We start from the raw sequence: 23,101 nt of genomic DNA, 5'->3' as shown, positions 1-23,101 counted from the left end.
CGAAGAGGATACCGCCGAACCAATCAATGATGATGGTATATAATGTTTACCTCCTGTTTACCTAGTCAGAATGAGGTCCAGGTTGCAGTGACCCGACTGAAGAACAACACGGCAGCAGGAGCCGACGGGTTACCACTGAACTATATCAGTTTATCTGCGCAATCTGGCTAGAAGAACGCATACCCGATGATTGGAACCTCAGCATACTATGTTCCGCACACAAGAAAGGAGACAAGAAGGAATGTGCCAACTCCAGAGGAATAAGTTTCCTCCCCATCGCATACAAGATACTCTCGAGCGTACTGTTAGAAAGATTTTAAATCAAAAGTCAATAAGATAATTGGGCCCCATCAATGCGGCTTTAGACCTGATATATCCACCTTCGACCAGATATTCACACTGCGCCAAATCGTGGAAAAGACCGGAGAAGGACTAATCAACACCTACCATCTCTTTGTTGACTACAAAGCCGCTTTCGATACTCCTTTACGTTCAAAGGTATTTCAAACCATGTTTGAGTTTGGTATCCATGCAAAATTAATAAGACACTGCAGGATGACACTTGCTGATACGCGTTCCTCAGTAAGAATAGGAAAGAATCTCTCGGAACCACTTAATACCAAACGAGGTTTCAGGCAAGGAGACAGCTTACCGTATGATCTCCTTAATATCCTGCTGGAGAAGATTATACGAAAAGCAGATGTGATTAGAAATGGCACACTAATCACAAGAGAACACATGCTACTCGCCTATGCCGACGACATCGATATCATAGGTCGGTCTCCGGAAGTAGTAACTGCAGCCTTTGAAAGAATCGAAAGAGAGTCAGTGAAAATGGGTCTGGCAGTAAGTGGAGATAACACGAAATGGTTGGTGTCAACACCCAAAACGCCATGCACAATCGAGCAGATAAAGAAAATGGAGAAAGTTGGAAACTACAACTTTGAGATAGTCAGTAACTTTATCTACTCCCGCACCGCCGTAACCGAAACGGATAACACCAGTTTTGAAATAAAGCAGAGAATAATACTGGCAAATCGATGCTGCTTTGGATTATGTAAGCAGTTTAGAAACAAGGTCACCTCTTGACAGTAAAAAATTGCTGCTTGTAGGATATTTTGGGAAAGGGGCAGACCAGATATGGGGATGATCGGATGTCAACGAAAGGGGTGAGCTGCTTATTGAATATATTATAAGTTGCAATCTGGTGATTTGTAATTAAGGGGATAAACCGACCTTTATTACCAGAGGAACAGGCAGGAGGTATAAGATATTACATTTGTATCGGAAGATATAAGTGGAAGAATATGCGACTGGGAAGAGTGGGATTTCCAAAGCTGCTCTGATCATCGTTATATTAGTTTTAGCCTTGGAGAAAATACTGAAGTAGTGGTCCCTCGGCTAAACTGAAGAAAGGCGGATTGGAATAAATTTCGGCACAAATTCTGCACCACTATCCCTTCTAGACCAGAATAGGAAGTGGAAACTACGGAGGATATAGACATAGTGGTCAAGCTGATCACGAATACCCTGAATGACTCACTCTTGTTAGCATGCCCTAGTGACAAGCCAAGGGGCAAACAACGACCGCCATGGTGGACCCCAGAGCTGGTTGGTCAAAGGAAGGACTGCAGAAAACTCTTCAACAGAGCAAAAGCCACAAGAGCACCACACGATTGGGACATCTATAAGGGTGAGCTAAGAATATATAAGGGCGAACTAATGGTATGCATTCGTCGGAGGCGATTAGGGAAATTGTGTCCGAGCCGAAAATCCTTTGGGCGATAAGAAGTTTCGACTCCTTTAAGTCGCCAGGCCCCGATGATGTATCACCGGTTGAATTACAAGCTGTGTCTGATAGACTGGTTCCCTGGCTTGGGGAGATATACTCTGCTTGTATCAGAATGTCATATATACCTGTGGGATGGAGGGACACAAAGGTCATTTTCATTCCGAAAGCAGGAAAACCCTATCACACGAAGGCTAAAGATTTTCGTCGTCCTTCGGTGAAGAGAATGTTCCAGTTACAGAAAGTGCAAAATACCTGTGTGCTTTCAATCCAACATTTTGGAAAGGGCAAGAAAGCCCATCTTTACCCTATACATCTGCAAGAGAGCCATTGGCAAAAGTTGGGGGTTTAGACTGCGTGTCATTCATTAGGTATATACTGCAGCTGTGGGACCTTTAAAAGTCCACCTACTACTTAATACTTAACCGGATCCAAAGGATGGCTTGGTTGTGCATCACAGCCGCACTGAGGACGACACTATCTGATGCACGGAACTTAATGCTACATTTTATGCTACCGCTTTAACCTAACCTTTGAATATTTTAGGCCATAGTAAGGCGTTAATACAAAAGTTTATTTAAACAGAATTTTCTGGTTACATCTTTATAAATGCATGCGTATGACACGCCGCCTACTGCGTAGATATACAATCCATTGATTCAGGTTAAATCAATACACAAATGAATCGAAATGTCAATGTCAACTGTGTATTTCAGAACAAAAGCGGAAATTTGTTTCGGCATCAAATTTGTTTCTTTTATCCTCAGGGGCAAGACTTTCCATTTGTCTTTCCCCTTTTACTACCCCTTTAACTGTACCCCTTTTTTGTGTAGTAAGTTAGATGGCAACCAACAGTAAAGTGGCATTACCTGACTACGTGTGCGAGCGTGGAGGTAGGTATGTCTTATGTGGGTTTTAAACCTAATTGAAATATTCCCATTGAGAGAATATAAGCTCCTTCAGAGATTCTTAGTGATATTGACATTTGGCCTGTTAATGACAGTTCAGAAATACGTTTTCCCGGAAAACTCAAGTTAAACGAAACATGAAATATGCCGCCCAAACATCGTCGGAAAATTACTAAATACGTAATCAGGAGGAATTTTTGTGAGAGGGATGAAGAAACCAAGGGAACAAGTAAGAGCGTGCTAAGTTCAGCCGGGCCGAATCTTATATTGAAGGTCATGAGAGAAGCCGTTGTATGAAATTTCTTCCAAATTGGATGATAATTGCGCCCTCTGGAGGCTCAAGAAGTTAAGATCCCAGATCGGTTTATATGACAGCTATATCAGGTTATGTACCGATTTGCACCATACTTAACACAGTTATTGGAAGTCATAACGAAACACCTCGTGCGAAATTCAGCCAATTCGGATGAGAATTGCGCATTTTATTGGCTCAAGAAGTCAAGATCCAAGATCGGTTTATATGACAGCTATACCAAATTATGAACCGATTTGAATCATACTACACTACGTGTTTTAGTATCACTGTGTTCAGACGAGAATTGCGCCCTCTAGAGGCTCAAGAAGTCAAGACCCAAGATCGGTTTATTTGGCAGCTATATCAAAACATCGACCGATTTGAATCTTGCTTAGCGCAGTTGTTGAAAGCGATACCAAAACACCACGTGCAAAATTTCAGTCAAATCGGATAAGAATTGCGCCCTCTAGAGGCTCAAGAAGTCCAGACCCAAGATTGGTTTATATGGCAGCTGTATCAAAACATGAACCGATTTGGCCCATTTACATTCCCAACCGACCTACACTAATAACAAGTAATTGTGCAAAATTTCAACTGGCTAGCTTTACTCCTTCGACGGACGGACATGGCTAGATCGACTTAAAATGACGTGACAATCAAGAATATATATACTTTGTGGGGTCGCAGACACATATTTCGAGATGTTACAAATAGAATAACGAAATTAGTATACCCCCATTCTATGGTTGAGGGTATAAAAATTGACATCAAAGATAATCACAAAGTTATTTGAAGGTTGGTGTCCGGGTGGACGATATTGAGGTAACTGTAGAGCCAAAGTTTTATGAAAAATTCTGAAAATGTTATTATTTCGTTTTATTCAATGAATTTTGTTGAAATTTTTTATTTTTTGCAAAAAATCGAAAAGAAAAACATTTCACCATAGTCAAGGTTATACGCTTTGGGGGAAAATTGTTTGGTTTTTGTACCACTGTGCCGCAAACATTAAAAAAATAGAATTCTTGTCTTCATCATTCATCCCATGAAGAAGCCAGAGTCAATTATTTCATTAAAAATTCATAAATATACGCCAAAACCTGTTACATTATAAACGCCACCTGCTAATAAAGCCACAAAAATTTTATTTTGTTGGTCGTACAATTGCCAACAAGCATTAGGTAGGGATTCTCTTTTTCTAAGTAATAAACGTAAGCGTTGTTTTGTATTAAAGGTCTTTGAACCTTCTTTTCATATTTTTTGACTAAGTAATTTAATTTTTTTTCGCCACAAAAACAAAACAGGATTTCTAAGTAATGCCCTTTTTCCGACAGTTTCAATTAACATAAAAAACATGAATGAAAAACGTAGCGACTGACTGAATGTGGTTGCCGGTAATGCTGATAAAACGACGTACAATTCTGCAAATTACTAAGCCTAGCAATTAAAAAAGTAGTGAAAGCTGAATGTTGACCAAAGTCCAGGAAGAGAGAAGAGAACAGGTGCTTTGAGTATGGAACAAAAATCCATTTTTCCTTTGGCTTCTCTGTGGATGAGGCAAATGAATGACTTATTTAAGTGGTCTAAGGGGAAAACTTTCAAACACTCACACAAAGGGAAAATTGTGGATTTTATGCGGTTGTCCAAGCAAATGGAATTTTAAGGGATTAAAAATAGTTATCATAAGGGTTTCTTGTTTGTGTGTTAGTCTATCCATAACTAATGAAATGGCCAAGCAGACAAGATGTCTGGCTATTGAGCTGTAAAACATTTTAATATTTACCCAAAATATTTGCGGTGCAATAAGGCAAAAGCTTTTACAAATTGATCATTTTAGTCGTTTACCAAAGTACTGCCACAAAAAGCTTTTAAACCTTTTTGTTGTGGTTGGATTTAAAAATATTCGAAATTCATGGCACAGTTTTGGGCTTGGTTTTGATTTAATTGTTTGTTAATTTTTAGTTATGGCCTTAAAAGAATATTGAAATAATAACAATCAATATCTTTCTTCGGCTGCATTAAAGTAAATTGGTTTGATATCTATGAATAATTTAAGTTTTTGGTTTATAGTGCATAACCCAAGGAGCATGAGTTGATGCCATGTCGTTTGCATGCTTGCAGGATTTGGTATTAATTTTTATTTTCGTAAATTTTCTAAAAAAAGTGAAATTTTAGAGAACACCAGCTGAACCGGGCCAGCTCAGCTGCGCCTCCTTTTAAATTATATTTAAATATTTATTTTGGATAATGAAATCTATTAGTGAAATACAATGCCACGAAAATGGCATATGTATATCGCTTGACTAACAGTATAAATGCCTTTATCTGAATCCCAAAAGTTCTTTATTGGTCCATGAATTCGCTCGCAGGGTTTAGGATCATTTAAATTTGAATATAAGATGCACTTAATTCTTAAAATGCTTTATTTAACCCCAAATTTTGGTACCGAAAGTGGGTATGAATATCGTGCTCTATTCCCAAATACCATTCATTTGCGCTCATATTGCCATGGTCAGTAAATATGTCCAATTTAGGGGTGTTTTGGGGGTTGGGGTGGTCCACCAAACACTTAGCACTGAAAAATATCAGCATCGTGCTCTACTCTCAAATATCATTTATTTGAACTCCATATTGCCCCAAAATTGGATGGATATCAAATTCGTTTTCTAATAGCAAATACCTTTTATTTAAGCCCTTTATTGTAAAAGTATGTCCGTTTAGGGGGGGTGGGCCTTAAAAACTATCAACATCGAGCTCCACTCTCTAAAAACCCAAAATTGGCATGGTGAGCAAGAACATGCTATTTGGGGGTTGTTATGAGGTGGGATGTCCTGCAAATAGTTGCTCCCGAATGTTGATATTAGATTCATGCTCTACACCCAAATATCTTTTATTTGAGACCCATATTTTTATAGTCGGCAAACATGCCCGGTTTGGGGTATAGGGCGGCCATTCAATGGCTTGACTCTGAAAATATATACCATATTCGTATACTACTCTAAAATACCTTTTATTTGAGCCCCATATTGCAATGGTCAGAAATTCGTCCTATTTGAGGGGTGTTATGGTGGTGGACGGGCCCATAGACACTTTTTCCTTATTAAGGTCGTAAATCTGTCCTCTTTGGGGGGCCCTTCAATATCAGATGCGTATCAACACTCAAATATCTTTTATGTAAATAAGTTGTATATGGGGGGTATTTTGGGGAAGGGATGCTATGGTCGGTAAATATATCCGATTTAGGGGTGTTTTGGTTGGGGTGGGCACACAGTTGTATATCAGAAACGTTTACTACTTTAAAATAGCTTTAATTTAAGCCCTATATTGTCATGGGTTATCAGGGTGCGTCGATCCCCCTAGGCGCCTCACCCGCAATTTGGATACCAAGTTTTTGTTTTTATGCCCTCCGGTATACTAATCTAGTCATTCCGTTTGTAAAACCTCGATATATTAATCTGGCTGGATCGTCTCGACATTCTGATGCGATCTAACCATGTCTGTCGAAATCACGATAACGGTCGAACGCGTTAAACTTTCCACTTCAAATTTGCACAGCTCTTTTGTATTGATGTGGGTTGTTGGGGATTGCAAATAGGCGATAACGGTTCAGATTTAGATATAGCTCTAATATAAACCGATCTTCCGATTTGACTTCTTGAGCCCCTGGAAGCTGCAATGTTTGTCCGATTTGGCTGAAATATTGCTTGTAGTGTTCTGTTATGACTTCCAACAACTTTACTAAATACGGTTAAAATCGGTCTATAACCTGATATAGCCGCCATATAAACCGAACTCCCATTTTGACATCTTGAGAACTTATAAGCCGTAATTTTTATCCGATTTGGCTGTAATTTTGCATATAGAGTTTTGTTATAAATTCCAACTACTGTGACAAGTACGGTCCGCATTGGTCCATAACTTGATATAGCTTCCATATAAACTGGTCTCTCGATCATACATGTTTGGTTCCTAGAAGTATCTTATATATATATAGAAGTATTTTATATAAATCAATTTGTGTTTGTTTGTCGGTTTGTTTGTTTGTGTGTTCCTTATAGACTCAAAAATGGCTGAAGCGATTTTCTTGAAATTTTCACAGATGATGTATGATGATCCCGTGGTGAAAATAGGGTACTATTTTCACGACAATATGGGACTCAAATGAAAGGTATTTAGGAGTAGAAAACGTACCTGCTATCCAATTGTCGGACTAAGTGTTTAGGGGACCACCCCAACCCCCAAAACATTATGGGGCTCAAATAAAAGGTATTTGAGTGTAGAATACGAATCTGATATCCAAATGTGGGGCCAAGTGTATGGAGGGCCGCCCCCTCCAAAAGCAACCCTCAAAGAGGAAAGATTTATTACAAGAGCAATATGGAGCTCAAATGAAAGGTATTTAAGAGTAAAGCACGAATCTGATATCAATATTCCGGAAAAAAGAAAAAGTGAAATGGCCATTCTAATATGGGTCTATAATAAGAAGTATTTAAGAGTAGAACACGAGTCTGATATATATTTGCAGGGCCAAGTCACTGAGTGGCCGCCCCATCCCCCAAAACACCACCGAAACCGGTCATGTTTGCCGACTACGGAAATATGGGTCTCAAATGAAAGGTATTTGGGAGTAGACCACGAATCTGATATCAAAATTCGGGACCAACTCCCTAGGGGCCATCCCACCCCCATTACAAATAGGACGTATTTGCCCAACATGGCAATATTGGGTCTTAAAGGGAGTGGATCTCGATATTGATAGTTTTTAGGGCCCATACTCTAAACCGGATACATTTACTGACTTTTGCAATAAGCGGTTTAAATGAAAGGTATTTGAGATTAGAAAACGAATTTGATATCCAATTTTGAGGCCAATAGCAATATGTGGTTCAAATTAATGATATTTGAGAGTAGAGCACGATGCTGATATATTTTCAGGGCTAACTGTTTGGGGGACCACCCCACTGCTCAAAAGGGGTCTACCCCTTCCCTACAACATCCTACAAACAACAATTATTTACTGACCATGGCAATATGTGGCTCAAATAAAGGTATTTGGGAGTAGTATATGAATCTCGTATTCAAATGTGGGACCATGTATTTGGGGCACCACCTCTTTCCCAAAACACCCCCAAAGAGTACAAATTTTGGGGCCAAATGTTTGAGGACGCCTCATCCCATAAACTACCCCTAATCCAATGACAATACGGGGTTTAAATAAATGGTATTTGAGAGAAGAGCACCATGCTCATATATATTTTCTGGGCCCCCCGAAACAAACCTAAATCGGACATCATGACAATATCGAGCTGAAATAAAGACTTTTAATAATGGAGTATATCTAACATCCAAACGTTAATGACCTAAACCCTGCGAGCCAATTCATAGACCAGTGAAGATCATATGGGATTCAGATAAAGACATTTATATTGTGATGCTTTTGCGATATACGTATATTATTTTCGTTGCATGGTATTTCACAAAAAGCTCGAAACTAAATATCCAAAGGACAATTTTGTTCCATATAAAGTAAAAGAAGGCGCAGCGGAGCGGGCCCCCTTCAGCTAGTGTAGAATAAAATAAAATTATAAAATAAATTTATATAGTATAAATTTATAGCAGAGTCCATGGTGGTGGGTTCGCAATATTCGTCCTGGCCGAACTTAGCACGCTTTTACTTGTTTAATCTCATACAAGCACGCGAAAAAACTTCATCCCAGCGGCCGAGCTAATGTGATTAGAAGGTCTCTTTAAACCTGTCTAGACATTCCATAGGTCTGCTTAGCACATTTTACATAAGGTGAGTCAGGAATTCAGGCCTTATCGTTGATTTCCAAAAAAAAGATCTTCGCCAGGCCTTCCTAAGAGACATTATGCAGGCGTGTAAATAGGAACCACTTTATAATTACTGGAAAATTAATCCTTCCAAAGCGCTTATCAAGTTCGAATCAAATTCAAGACACATTTATTGAAAATGAATTAATTGAAATAGAAATACTGTGTGGATGGTAGTTTTTTTAGTCCTCTCTCTTCCTTTACAGACGAAAGTTCTCCAGCTTTGACATATTATTGCAATGTTTAATTCTATTGCTTTGTTCGTCAAGCCTGAAAATGGTATAAATGTAACAAAAAACATATAATGGCATTACTTGAGGAGCGTTTTTATGAATTAATTAAAAAATTTTATAAAAATTTGACTTTTTTGTTCGTCATTGTGGAAAAAAGCGTCAGTACTGCACGAGGCTTGAAATGCGGCTAAAGAAACTGCACGAGGCTTGAAATGCGGCTAAAGAGATAGAATTTATTTGTCTTTGATGACAAAATATTTTGTTTGGTTGTTGATATATACGATACTGTACATGCCGTTACTTTGTGTGTTTTTGTTGCTTGGATCACGCAAAACAAACTAAGATTGCATCATGCCATTATAAACACCTGATTTAACCTTCGCAAGCCCAAAACTCACCCGGGAGGGATCTTCGATTTTCCAACTTCAATAACTCAGTGGCAAAATATGTTTTCTCTAGAAGAAAATTATATCGAAACGCCAACCTTGATTTCCCGTAATTATTATTTTTAACCTTTTTCGATGATTATACGTAGTATTCAAAAAACCCACCCAAGTGGGATTCTTATATTCTACAAAATATTTTGTGCTCCACCATTAATAGAAACGATATTTTATTAAAAAGCATGAACATAACTTGAGCTACGATTCATAAAATAATAAATCCAATTAAACATACAATCGATTTGTGTTTGTAGGATGAAGAATGGGTTCCCATAAAGCTAAGTATGTGCATTTGCCAAACTCATGCAGAAACTGTCTTAGGGAAGAAGTTGGTTGACTTGGGGCAATTTTACTTCTAAAGAAAACCTACTGAAGGCGGAAAGTGGTTGAAGGGGATGTTACTTTATGCTGTCCGCTTCAGTTCTTCTTTCTACAAGTATGAATTTTTGGGATAAAAATGACGGATTCCTCTAAATTATGTAGTGGACCACCCGAGTGGGTCTTGGATCACGACGAACACAAACCCTTTGGACCTGCGAAGGTTAAAGAAGTGAGAGGCAATATGTACACTTATTACCACACACTTAAGGAGGTAGAAGATAATGTGTTATGGTGTGCTATGCTTAGTGGCAAAACCGAAGGCCTTATACGAATGAAAATCACAACTAATTCCGGCCTTATAAACAGAAAACATTGCAATTAAAGGCATTAAAGGGACCTAAATTCGGTTATCGCCTTCCTCATTTCGTCGCTGGGATTATGCCTCTATTGTTGTACTGCTGGTGTATTTGTGTTCATTTTTTATTTACAAACTTAATTGCATGGCATACTTTCTGGGTTTTATATTTGTAATACTGTACTTAAACATTGATTTTTTAATTATAGCACCAAAATATTATTTAATTAAGTCATTACTTTTTCTTCTAAGTGACTGAGAGGAAGCCAAATAATATGCTGGTATGCTTTAAATGCCAATGTCATTGCATACCGTTAGGCATTTAGTTATAACAAAAGCATTGTGTGAAATTTTTGAGAAGGAAGAAGAAAATAAAAGAAACACTTTTTATTACAGCCGTTTAGGAGGAAAGTTATTGAAGATTTTTTGTTGCATTAATTTGAGTTTCTAAGTTAAAAAAACCAGGGCATACTTTTGGGAGAATTAAAAAAATATGCGAAAACCACAATTTAGGTAAATTTAAAAAAGCTTTCTCTATAAATCTTAAAAAATTTTAACTGTTTTTGTTAATAATACATTGTGTTTATTGAATGTGTTGCAGTTTTACAATATTTTTATGTGTATGTAAAAAAAGTCCTTCAACCGGTATCTACAAAAACCCACATAACTACTACTAAGCCAATTAAAAAAAAATCAATTGAAGTAGAAGTATAAATATTAGTTTCAATGTAGTTATGTTTTGTGTTAAGCAAAATATTTGTTTATTTTAATTAATTTTTGTTTTAATTTTTTTTTGTATAGAATGTTTATATTTCATACTTGTTTGCTTTTTCTTAGTAAAATGGCTTAATCCCATGAATAGTAATGTATGTATGAGCTACACTTAGATGATTCACTTTATGTATGGCTGCCCTGTTAAAGGTGATGTCTATTGATTTTGGAGAAAATAAGCTATCTATATAGTTCGCATTTGGCAAAAAATATGTGGCAAACCTTTGGATTTTGCATAAAAATCCGGACTCTAGTTATCAATCAATTTAAATTATCATTCTATATGGCAACTAAATGCAAATCTACTCCATAATCGGCAATCGGGTGGCGTATAACCCACTCTCCCAAATTTTAGTCAAATCTTATGAAAAAGGCGCCTTTAAATGGCCCAAAACCCTATTTCGGGATGTCGGTCTATATGACAGCTACATTCAAATATGGTCCGATTTGGCTTGTTGTAGAACTTAAACTGGGTATGACAAACAAGTAAAAGTGTCCTAAGTTCGGCCAGGTAGAATCTTATATGTCCTCCACCATGGATCGCATTTGTCAAAATGTTTGCACTGTTGATCCCTATAGGCACATAGATAATAAAAATGTGAGAATTGCTTCCTATAGGTGCTCAAGAAGTTAAATCCAGAAATAGGGTAAATGGGAGCTGATTCTAACTATGGACTTAATCATGAACTTATGGACTGATTCTAACTATACTTTGCACGAATGTTGGAGAACATAGGAGAAATTGTTGTGCAACATTTTAGCTAAATCGGATATGAATTGCGCTCTCAAGAAGCCCAAGAAGCTAAATCGGATACGAAATGCGCTCTCAAGAAGCTCAAGAAGCATAATCGGGACATCGGTTTATATGGGCGCTATACCAGGTTATGAACCGATTCATACCATATTTGACACATCTGTTAAATGTCATAGAAAACGTCATAGTACAAAATTTCAACCAAACCAAAGATTTGCGACCTCTAGAGGCTCATGAAAAATAATCAGGAGATCGGTTTTAATGGGAGCCATATCAAAAAATGAACCGTTATGACCCATTTACAATCTCAACTGACCTCCTTTATTTGAAGTATTTGTGCAAAATTTCAAGCGCCTAGCTTTATTCCTTCGAAAGTTAGTGTGCTTTTGACAGACGGACAGACAGACGGACATGGCTAAATCGACTTAAAATGTCATGGCGATCAAGAATATATATACCTTATGTGGCCTTGGACCTATATTTCGATGTGTTACAAATGGAATAACGAAGTTAGTATATCCTCATCCTATGGTGGAGGGAATAAAAAGAGATCATTATGTCTTAGCACTACTACATGCTTCCATCATATAATTCGAGCTGCGCTTCGCAGAATGTATGGATCACCTCAAGAAGCTCGTTGGAAATATTCCCATTACATGGGAGAGCGCAATGGTCGACCTGGTGAGAAAGATGCACATATCCCAACTCATGAAGGCGACGGTCTTCATCAAAGGATAGAGCAGCAAATTCGCGACAGAACGCATGGTGAAAGTCTGCAGCAAGTAAAACTAAAGATTGTTCGTGGAGAAATGTGTGGTATTTCATAGGGAGGAGGGTGGTGTGGACGTGTCCAAAGCAGTCTTCTCCAAAATTGGGAAGACTAAGATAGGAAAAAATGTAACTTTGCCCATGAACATTCCATTAAGGAATAGGGTCAAACTTCTGACGTAAAAATGCGTGTTGTCCGATTCTAGTTAAAGCCCAAGGATAAGGAGCTTCTTTTTCATAACCCACAGTGCAAAAACTGTTTTGGGTGAAGTTTGTAGATGGCATAGTACCTCAGAAATGTCGCTAGCATAAGGAAGAGCGCTACGGTGGCCTGCACTAGGATAGGCAAAGATCCTAATACTAAGACATCAGGCAGTGCAGTGTCTGGTGACATGAGCAGCATTTTTGGATACTAACGACTTAATAATACTCAATCTTGGTAACATCGCTATCTTTGTTTATAGGATTAGGAAGGAAGTTTAAGGTGTGACAATATGGTCGGAAAATCTAATCGATGATGTTCAGGATTGGAGGGTCTCCATGGAACACTCCTTCCCGGACCATCACTACATCAGGTTTAGAATAGCACGGTCAGTGGGAAATCCGATACGCTTTCGGAATGAGGTGAAACCCAACAGTGCAAATTTCGAAAGACTACAAATTTCCTGGAAGACAAAGACCAAGCCTATAAGACATTGACGACAATGTCAATAAGATTACGACCATAGATTAATTCATCTATATATATATATATATAAAAAATTTTAATTTCGCACAAAGACTGGTTGGTGGCGCTTGTGATTATATTGGGTTGCCCAAAAAGTAATTGCGGATTTTTTAAAAGAAAGTAAATGCATTTTTAATAAAACTTAGAATGAACTTTAACCAAATATACTTTTTTACCCTTTTTTTCTGAAGCAAGCTAAAAGTAACAGCTGATAACTGATAGAAGAAAGAATGCAATTACAGAGTCACAAGCTGTGAAAAAATTTGTCAACGCCGACTATATGAAAAATCCGCAATTACTTTTTGGGCAACCCAATAGATAAATGATAAATGCATTTTCTAAATATGTATTATTTCCTATCCCGTGAGGGAAACTATGGCGTATTGCACATCTTACTTTCTCTTATTTCTTTTCTTTTTGCTGTAAGTTTGACTTTATTAAATTTTGAAAGCACAAAAGTCGCATTTCTTATATAGAATTTACGAAATTTAGATCTCTTAAAATTTGTACCAGTTGAGTCAATATTGGAACTTATGCAATTTTTTCTCTGAAATGTTAGACAGTGAGACTCAATGCCAAAGTATTAGGCTCCTCGACATGAAGTGAAATGATGTTGAGTGATCCCCGGCGATTTTCTCGGTAATTAAATTGGTGTTTAGTCAGCCTACCAACCTCCCACAAGAAGAAAAACCTTCCAATTTTGGACAGTAAAATGACCATTAGAGCAACAACAACCAGGAAGGTAAGGTCACGCACAGTCTTGCAGTGTAAGAAGGAGATTAACGCCTTCTCTGAGGATGGCACAATCCGCATCATTTGGGTGCCGGGCCATAACGAGGTAGGGCGAATGAAAGGGCGGACGATTTGGCAGTGAAGGGCAGAGAACTGCCGCCGATAAACTTGGTTAACCCGAAGCTTTTCAGGTCGACGCAGCGCGATTTAAGGGCGAGGGCGACAAACGCGCATGTAACACTGTGGAACAGTGAAACAGTCTATAAGACTGCGAAAATCCTATGGGAAGATCCAGATCGTGAGAAGACGAGGCTATTACTGAAAGGAAGTAACAATGAGGGCAGTATAGCTATTGGTATCATAACGGGACACATAGGACTACGAGCCCACTTATGCAAAATCGGTGCGACAAGTGATAACATGTGTAGGGCATGTGGGGAAGATGATGAGTAGCACGATGATGATAAGTAGCACGAAATTTCTAACTTAAAATTATCTTTTTGAGGTTATTTTTTAGTTTTTAGAGCGCACAACAAGCCGATTACTGGCTTAGGTGTATGTCCGTAGTGGCATGGAGCGGATTAATATCCACGTCCTCTTTTCAAACTAACCTAACCTAGGAATGTTTTGTAGAAACCTGCAAGAACCTACCATTTGTGGTAGGAACCTACCAAAAGTGGCAGTACTGACTGCAATAGTCGTGTCTTTCGAAGATAGATGTCCTATGCGAAAAATGAAACAAGCCCAAGAAATATCCTGGATGCCCGGGGAGATTCGCAACATTGAGAAAGAGGTCCACAGACTTTATATAACCTGCTCCCTGGAAGCTTTCCTGCAAAAAGGTCGATAGTGTTAATGACGCTGCCTTAAACATTAGTAGACGACATTGGAGTTGGAACAGAGACAATGAAGGACATGATGAGGCTTCTGATGAAAACGTCTTACCATGGGACTCAAGGCGGCCACCGTAGGAGGCCACCGTAACGCAGAGGTTAGCATGTCCGCCTATGACGCTGAACGCCTGGGTTCGAATCCAGGCGAGACCATCAGAAAAAAAAAAAATTCAGCGGTGGTTTTCCCCTCCTAATGCTAGCAACATTTGTGAGGTACTATGCCATGTAAAACTTCTCTCCAAAGAGGTGTCGCACTGCGGCACGCCGTTCGGACTCGGCTATAAAAAGGAGGCCCCTTATCATTGAGCTTAAACTTGAATCGGACTGCACTCATTGATATGTGAGAAGTTTGCCCCTGTTCCTTAGTGGAATGTTCATGGGCAAAATTTGTTTGTTTGTATGGGACTCAAGGAGACACCGGAATCTTGGTTCAATGAGGTTGATCGAAGGCTTATCATTACAGACTTTATGGTAGAGGAAGCCTTGAGGAGCTTCCTAGTATTGAAATTGCCCGAACCTGTTAAAATATTTTCCTTATATTTCCATCTGACCGCTAATTTCACAGCGTACTAGGGTACTTGCATATACTCCGTTATATGACACCAAAGTCTACAGACCTATAAGCCCTAGGTTCTTTTTACTAAAAATCATGGAACGTATTGTGGATACCATGATAAATAGTAGGGCATTCAGCATATTTCCCAAATACACGCAGCATGCCGTGGAGATCACCCTGCACTAGGTTGTGCATAAAATAAAAGAAATCCCTCATAAAATAGCAAATAGAAGTCCGTCTTGCTCGAATGGTCGATACAGGTTACGTTTCGATGTAGCCCTTATATAACGAATGTGGATTTGTGCAAACACCCAAAGGGGGTAACTGTTAATGATGGACGGGCTATATCACAATACTCAAAATTTTATGGGAAGGCCAAAATGAGAAATTTCGGCTTAATCCGTTGAAAAATGTGGGTACTCTTGTATGAAGACTATAAGGAAAGATGGACTTTCGCCACCGCAACCGCCACCAGATTGGCTGTTGAACTATGAAATTGATCTCTTAAATAAATTATCACTCATACGCAATAGTGTACCGGCCCACTATAAGCGGAAATCGGAAAATGTGGCCAAATTTCGATAAAACCCACAAATATGCTACGATTTTGATGGAATTTAAAACAATTGCAGAAGATATGTTATACTTTTATATTTTGACATTAGGACATCCAGTAGTGGCATAGGGCAGAAATACAGGGCATCAAAATTTACCATTTTCACCATCGTTTATTTTACAGAATTTATAATTTTTGACGTACAAGACCAAAATTGCATTATTTTTTTCTTGTATCGAGATAAACAAAATGAAGTCGAAATATATGCCTTACTGTTTTATACGGGAGATATTAGGTACCATAAATGTGTTGCCTTTTTTTCAAAAATGGCTTTGCTGTGCACATCTGTCAACCAATCTTCACGAAATTTGTCACAGACTATTTTCTTAAGATTATTAATATAGCCAATGAATTTTATCGAAATCGTTTCAGTTTTAGATATACCTTCCATATATATGCACGCCCGTTTTTCACCCCAATATTGCCGAAATTTTGCAAATTCTTTTCAGTAGCATCTACCACCATGCGTGCTGAGTTTGGTAGAAATCGGTTCGGTTTTTGATATAGCTGTCCCAAGTTATGAAGCAGAATTGCCCGAAATTTGCTACATAGAAGTTTTTTGCGTCTCTAACAACACACACTAAATTTCGTTGCAATCGGTACAGATTTAGGTATACCTGCCTCATACACATATTGCCTTAAATGCATTTATATAACTATTTCCTAGGCATTTATTGAAAAATTTTTAAAAAATGTACCGCATGAAAGACTTTTTTACCTCGCACTCTACATAATTTCAGTAGCTATTAGTTATTTAAAGTATTAGAAGTCATAACTTTGCATTAAGTGCCCAATTTTTGCAATTAACAAAAAAAAGTTTAAAATTTATGGACCAAGAAGTAAAGTCGCAACATAGGCTTATATGGGAGCTATACGTAAATAAACAAGCAACTGCTCTATCAGAAAGGATCTGAGCAAAATTTCAAGTGGATACCTCTCACCTCTTTCATGCTATAATGATTTTATTTTAAACACGGACGGTCATATTTCTGAAAGTGGCTTTATTAGTTAAAACGCAAAAAAGTGCACACATTCATTTTGCTAAATGGTAAAGGGGACTTTGCCAAAGATATTCAATTAAAATTTTGGTTAACGGTCGGTAGCTCTAAGCGATCACAGGGGAAGTATTTCAAATTATTTTAAAATATCGGAGCAAAAAAAAGGGTTCTGAAAAAAAAATTTATTTTTTATCGCAAAAAAAAAAGTTTTAATTTGAAAAACAAAATTTTTGAAAAATTCAGGACCAAGTTGAGAACAAAAGAATATCAAAATGTAAGTTATTTGTATTAGTATATAAGGAAATAAAATTCTAATAATTTGTAAAGTTTAATAAAAAAATTTTGGTTATTACATGTTGAACTTTGGACTTGCAAAAACCAAACTTACCGTCAATATGTATCGTTCATATTTTGGAATAAAGGAGGTCAATAAGTGATTTGTGAACTTTCATGAGATAAATTTTAATGTATATAAAACATCGAAATTTTCTCAATTTGGCCTTTTTTCGATTTCCGCCCATAGTGCGGCCATATTTTTAATTTCTTTATGAAATGTTTTCCTCCCAAACCATACTCAATTTTCCATATTCAATTTTCATTCATTTTAATTGCCCAGCAACTATCCTTTTATTTATGCTCTGTCATGCATAAGGCATAACAATGAAATTCAATTTATTTTATTGAAAAAAATTTTATTGATATTTATTCAGCATTTATATATGTACGTCCATACACATACACATGGTGTTTTCATTATTGACATACAAAATTTTTGGGTAAATTTGTTAGGAGTTGCTTTAATTGATGCCAATTGATTACGTTAATAAAGTATGGACAAATCAAATCTCTCTCTCTCTCTCTCTCTCTCTATATATATATATATATATATATATATATATATATATACGTAAATTATTGTAGTACCAATGAAAATTCAAGCTTTCTTCTGCATTGGCATAGCTAAGCATTTATTAAATAAAAATCAATTGGAATATTCTCTATTGCATTGTGTGCTGATTGTATAAACGGGCTTATAAAATAAATACACATGTTACTCAAAATAATGGCAAAAATAACAATTAAAATCATTAAGTATTTTTAACTTCTCACACGGGGTGGCGTATGAGTTATAATAATTGAAAATTAATAATTAATGTTGCTTATACGCATACATGACTTATTGCGGGGTTGTAGAAGAAAAGTGTTTTTATGGTGTTTTCATTTACTATACTCGAAAAACAAGTATTGTTATTGCATATTGGAATTTGAAATTCCGATTATTAAGGGAAGCCATCTAAGTATCCGCACCGATACATTTTATAGGATAGGATTCGTACCTCTCTTCTTTAATTTAAACTCCATACTGGTATATGTTCGTTTGGTGAGAATTGAAGGAGGGGCAAGCACTTTGAAACCAGGGCTGCGGAGTAGAGCAATTTTTACTCAACTGCGACTCCGATTCTGACTCTGGAAAGATTGCTCGACTCCAACTCTGACTCCAGATTCATATCCGAGCAGTTTCATAACAAAAACAAAATGTTTTCCTAATATTTTATGACCATTTGGCAATAAAAAGTGGATTTTAATGACTATATTTTTCGATAGAATCCATCAAATGCATTAAGACTCTAAAATGATTTCCAGAAATCTCATTCTAAAGAGTTATGAGAAAAATTTTTGTTTGATTTTTTGAGCTATAAAAAATTACCGACTTTTGACTACCCAATTTTCCTTCAAATCCTGACCTTCTATGGTTGGAAAATTTGTCAACTAATTTCATTTGTGCACCAATCCAGATTTCATTAGATTACCTCTTTCCTAACTCGAGCTAGAATTTTTGTATGATTTTTCTACCAACTCGTCGTTAATGGGTTAAGCCACCACATTTGTCCATCCGCTCAACAGATTGTCGAAATCACGATAGCGTTCGAACGAATGAGGCTACCCGCATTATATTTTTAATAACTTCTTCTTATTGATGTAGGTCGTTGGCCGTTGCAAATGTGCCATTTGAGCCAGATAGATTTTAGTTTATAATACTCATCAATTTAAAAATATTAAAAACTAGTTTTGTACTACGTTTCTGAGTACGGACTTTCAAACCGTTTGAAAACTGAGCTTAAACAAAAACCGGGTGCAATTTTTTAATATTTTAAACCCTACACCACTACTATCGTACTAGGAAGAGATATGCCCCTTAACAGGAATACCGATCGACTCAGAGTAACTTTCTGATCTTTGACTGATTGTCTTTTTTTTTAGTTTGTGTACACATTTATTACAGGCATCTTTCTTTTGGCCAAGAGACAAAGTCTATTAAAATTGGAAGAAATCGGTTCAGATTTAGATATAGCTCCCGTATGTATGTTCGTCCGATTTGAACTAATACTGCAATAATATCGCAACTTGTCAACCATCCTTTCGAAATTAGGCAGAATATTTTCTATGATAACTCTTCTGATCACAAGTGAATTTTATAAAAATCGGTTCAGATTTAGAAAAAGCTCCTATGTATACATGTCGCCCGATTTTTCGTTGTAGAGGCTTAACAAGCCCATTAAACAACGGATCTTTCCAAAATTTTGCAAAAATATTTACTCTGTGACTCTTTGAATATGTTCGGATTTCGATCGAAATTCTACATAGAGACAAGATTTAAAGTTTCCAAAAACAAAATTTCAATTAAATTTTTTAAGACAAAATTTCAATAAAATTTTTTTCTAAGGTTTAATATTTTTATACCCTCCACCATAAGATGGGGGGTATACTAATTTCGTCATTCTGTTTGTAACTACTCGAAATATTCGTCTGAGACCCCATAAAGTATATATATTCTTGATCGTCGTGACATTTTATGTCGATCTAGCCATGTCCGTCCGTCTGTCCGTCCGTCTGTCCGTCCGTTCGTCCGTCCGTCCGTCTGTCTGTCGAAAGCACGCTAACTTCCGAAGGAGTAAAGCTAGCCGCTTGAAATTTTGCAAAAATACTTCTTATTAGTGTAGGTCGGTTGGTATTGTAAATGGGCCATATCAGTCCATGTTTTGATATAGCTGCCATATAAACCGATCTTGGGTCTTGACTTCTTGAGCCTCTAGAGTGCGCATTTCTTATCCGATTGGAATAAAATTTTGCACGACGTGTTTTGTTATTATATCCAACAACTGTGCTAAGTATGGTTCAAATCGGTCCATAACCTGATATAGCTGCCATATAAGCCGATCTTGGGTCTTGACTTCTTGAGCCTCTAGAGTGCACAATTCTTATCCGATTTGAATGAATTTTTGCACGACGTGTTTCGTTATTATATCCAAAAACTGTGCCAAGTATGGTTCAAATCGGTCCATAACCTGATATAGCTGCCATATAAACCGATCTTGGGTCTTGACTTCTTGAGCCTCTAGAGGGCGCTATTCTTATCCGATTGGAATGGAATTTCGCACGACATGTTTTGATATGATACCCAACAACTGTGCCAAGTATGGTTCAAATCGGTCCATAACCTGATATAGCTGCGATATAAACCGATCTTGGGTCTTGACTTCTTGAGCCTCTAGAGGGCACAATTCTTATCCGATTTGAATGAATTTTTGCACGAAGTATTTCGTAATGATATAAAACAACTGTGCCAAGTATGGTTGAAATCGGTCCATAACCTGATATAGCTGTCATATAAACAGATCTGGGGATGTGACTTCATGAGCTTCCATAACCTGATATAGCTGTCATATAAACAGATCTGGGGATGTGACTTCATGAGCTTCTAGAGTGCGCAATTCCTATCCGATTTGGCTGAAATTTTGCATGACGTATTTTATTTTTACTTTCAACAACTGTGTCAAATAAGGTTCAAATCGGTTCATAACCTGATATAGCTGCCATATAAACCGATCTGGGATCTTGACTTCTTGACCCCTAGAGGTCGCAATTCTTATCCAATTTGAATGTATTTTGTTATGGTATCCAAAAACTGTGCCATATATGGTTCAATTCGGTTCATAACCTGATATAGCTGCCATATAAATCGATCTGGGATCTTGACCTCTTTAGCCTCTAGAGGTCGTAATTATTATCCGATTTGACTGAAATTTTGTACGACGGATTCTCTCGTGACCATCAACAAACGTGTTTATTATGGTCTGAATCGGTCTCTATTTTACTTCGTGAGCCCCAATGGGCGCAATTCTTATACGAATTGGCTGAAATTTTACACAGGTCTCCAACATATGATTTAATTGTGGTCCGAACCGGACCATATCTTGATATCGTTTTAATAGCAGAGCAACTCTTTTCTTATATCCTTTTTTGCCTAAGAAGAGATGCCGGAAAAAGAACTCGACAAATGCGATCCATGGTGAAGGGTATATAAGATTCGGCCCGGCCGAACTTAGCACGCTTTTACTTGTTATTAATTCTTTGAAACCATAAAATGTTTATAGTTTTTTTTTGTTGAAACATTTTTTACTACTTTGTCCGGAGTCGGAATCGAGATAAGCTTCTCGACTCCGACTTTGAGCAAAATTGCTCGACGTCTACTCCAAGACTCCGACTCTGCAGCTTTGTTTTAGACTTTATATAGCCATTTTCGGTGCTTACCATAGTTTCTGTTTAGAGCTATTACATGCGGACGAAACAAAGGATTACACTTTGACACTTGAGTATCATATTGCCATTATTGGGCTATATGTCAACATAGGTATAAAGCGAACTCTCAGCTACTTGTTAAATGGCTGAATGTTACGTTCGTGCTCTACTCCTAAACCCCTTTCATTTAGACTCTAAGTTTGTTAAACGGGCAACATGTTCTTTCGAGCAGAATAGAGTGGTCAAGATTCCACTCTCTTCTCAAATTCCTTGACTTTGAGCCCCATTTTGCCATAGTAAGGCTACATGTCCGTCGGTAAAACTCTCGGTAAGTTGAGCCAATATTTCAAAGTTAGTTCGTACTCTACTTGTAAAACCCTGACTGCCAAGATTGGTGGTTTGGATTTTGTATGCTACCTTATGATACCCCAAACACACGAAATTTGGTATAAATTTGGGCCAAATAATATGGGACGGACATGTTTAACGATTGGGACAATATGGGTATCAAATGAATGGTATTTAAGAGTAGAGTGCGAAATTGGTATACAAATTTCACCCAACGTATTCAGGGGGGTCCCCCACCCCCAAAAAGCTCCCCAAAAGGATTCTTTCACCGCTTCGGGCAATATGGGTATCACATGAAAGGTTTTTAAAAGTAGAGAAAGAATCTGATATAAAAATTTATTCGTATCTGAGGCGCCTCCCCACCCTCAAAACCCCAAGCAGGGCTTATGAATATCACAATCAAATGAATGGTGTTTGTATGCTGAGTACTCATCTGTTATATGAATTTGGCCCAAGGTGTCTACGGGGCATCCCCAAACCCAATAACCCCTTAATCGGGCATGAACGTCCAACGTCAAAAATGGGCATCAAATGAAAGGTCTTTAGGAGTTGACTACGAATCTGGTATTCATATTTGGCATTGAGTCTGGCGACTGAGAATATATTGTACTCTAATCAAATGATGTGTCAGAGTGCAATCCCCCTCCCCCAACCCTACCCAAAACAAAAAAGGAATTAAAAACAAGTAAAAAGGCGTTCGGCCGGGCCGAATTTTGGGTACCCACCACCTCGGGTATATGTTTAAATCACCTTTCATCAAAATCTGGTGAAAATTGCGTACCTTATGTCCCATAGCAGTTATATCGAAATATTTTCCGATTTGGACCAAATACTAATAAGTGCAAGTCATTTTTCAATTGTGTATAACAAAATATTGGTCTTATTAATAGCCATATCTAAAAATAAACCGATCTGAACCATTTACGACACCGATGGCGAAAAGCCTAACAAAAGTTACTGTGTCAAATTTCAGTGAAATCGGACAATAAATGCGCCTTTTATGGGGCCAAGACTTTAAATTGAGATATCAGTCTATATGGCAGCTATATTCAAATCTCGACCGATCTGGGTCGAAGAGCCAACACAACACAATGTCTCAAATTTCAGGGACATCGGACAATAAATGCGCCTTAAATGGCCCCATCACCTAAAAGCGAGAGATCGGTCAATATGGCAGCTATATC

The 23,101-nt window shown here is 37.6% G+C and overlaps 1 protein-coding gene and 1 long non-coding RNA gene across 5 annotated transcripts in view; one reads left to right on the top strand and one right to left on the bottom strand.

Annotated features, from left to right (window-relative positions):
- LOC106092612 (F-box/LRR-repeat protein 16) overlaps positions 1 to 23,101 on the top strand; it is a 531,167-nt gene that overhangs the window by 55,237 nt on the left and 452,829 nt on the right. The gene's annotated exons all lie outside the window — the stretch shown is intronic.
- The window catches only part of LOC106092613 (uncharacterized), a 47,168-nt gene continuing 32,995 nt past the window's right edge, over positions 8,929 to 23,101 (bottom strand). The window contains exon 3 of the long non-coding RNA XR_001222188.2: positions 8,929 to 9,091. This is a non-coding gene — a long non-coding RNA (uncharacterized LOC106092613). The remainder of the gene's footprint in view (positions 9,092 to 23,101) is intronic.

Source organism: Stomoxys calcitrans, chromosome 1, assembly GCF_963082655.1.
Source record: "Stomoxys calcitrans chromosome 1, idStoCalc2.1, whole genome shotgun sequence".
Taxonomy (NCBI): Eukaryota; Metazoa; Arthropoda; class Insecta; order Diptera; family Muscidae; genus Stomoxys; species Stomoxys calcitrans.
Note: the sequence above shows the minus strand (reverse complement) of the source record. Positions and strands in the feature narration are given on the sequence as shown.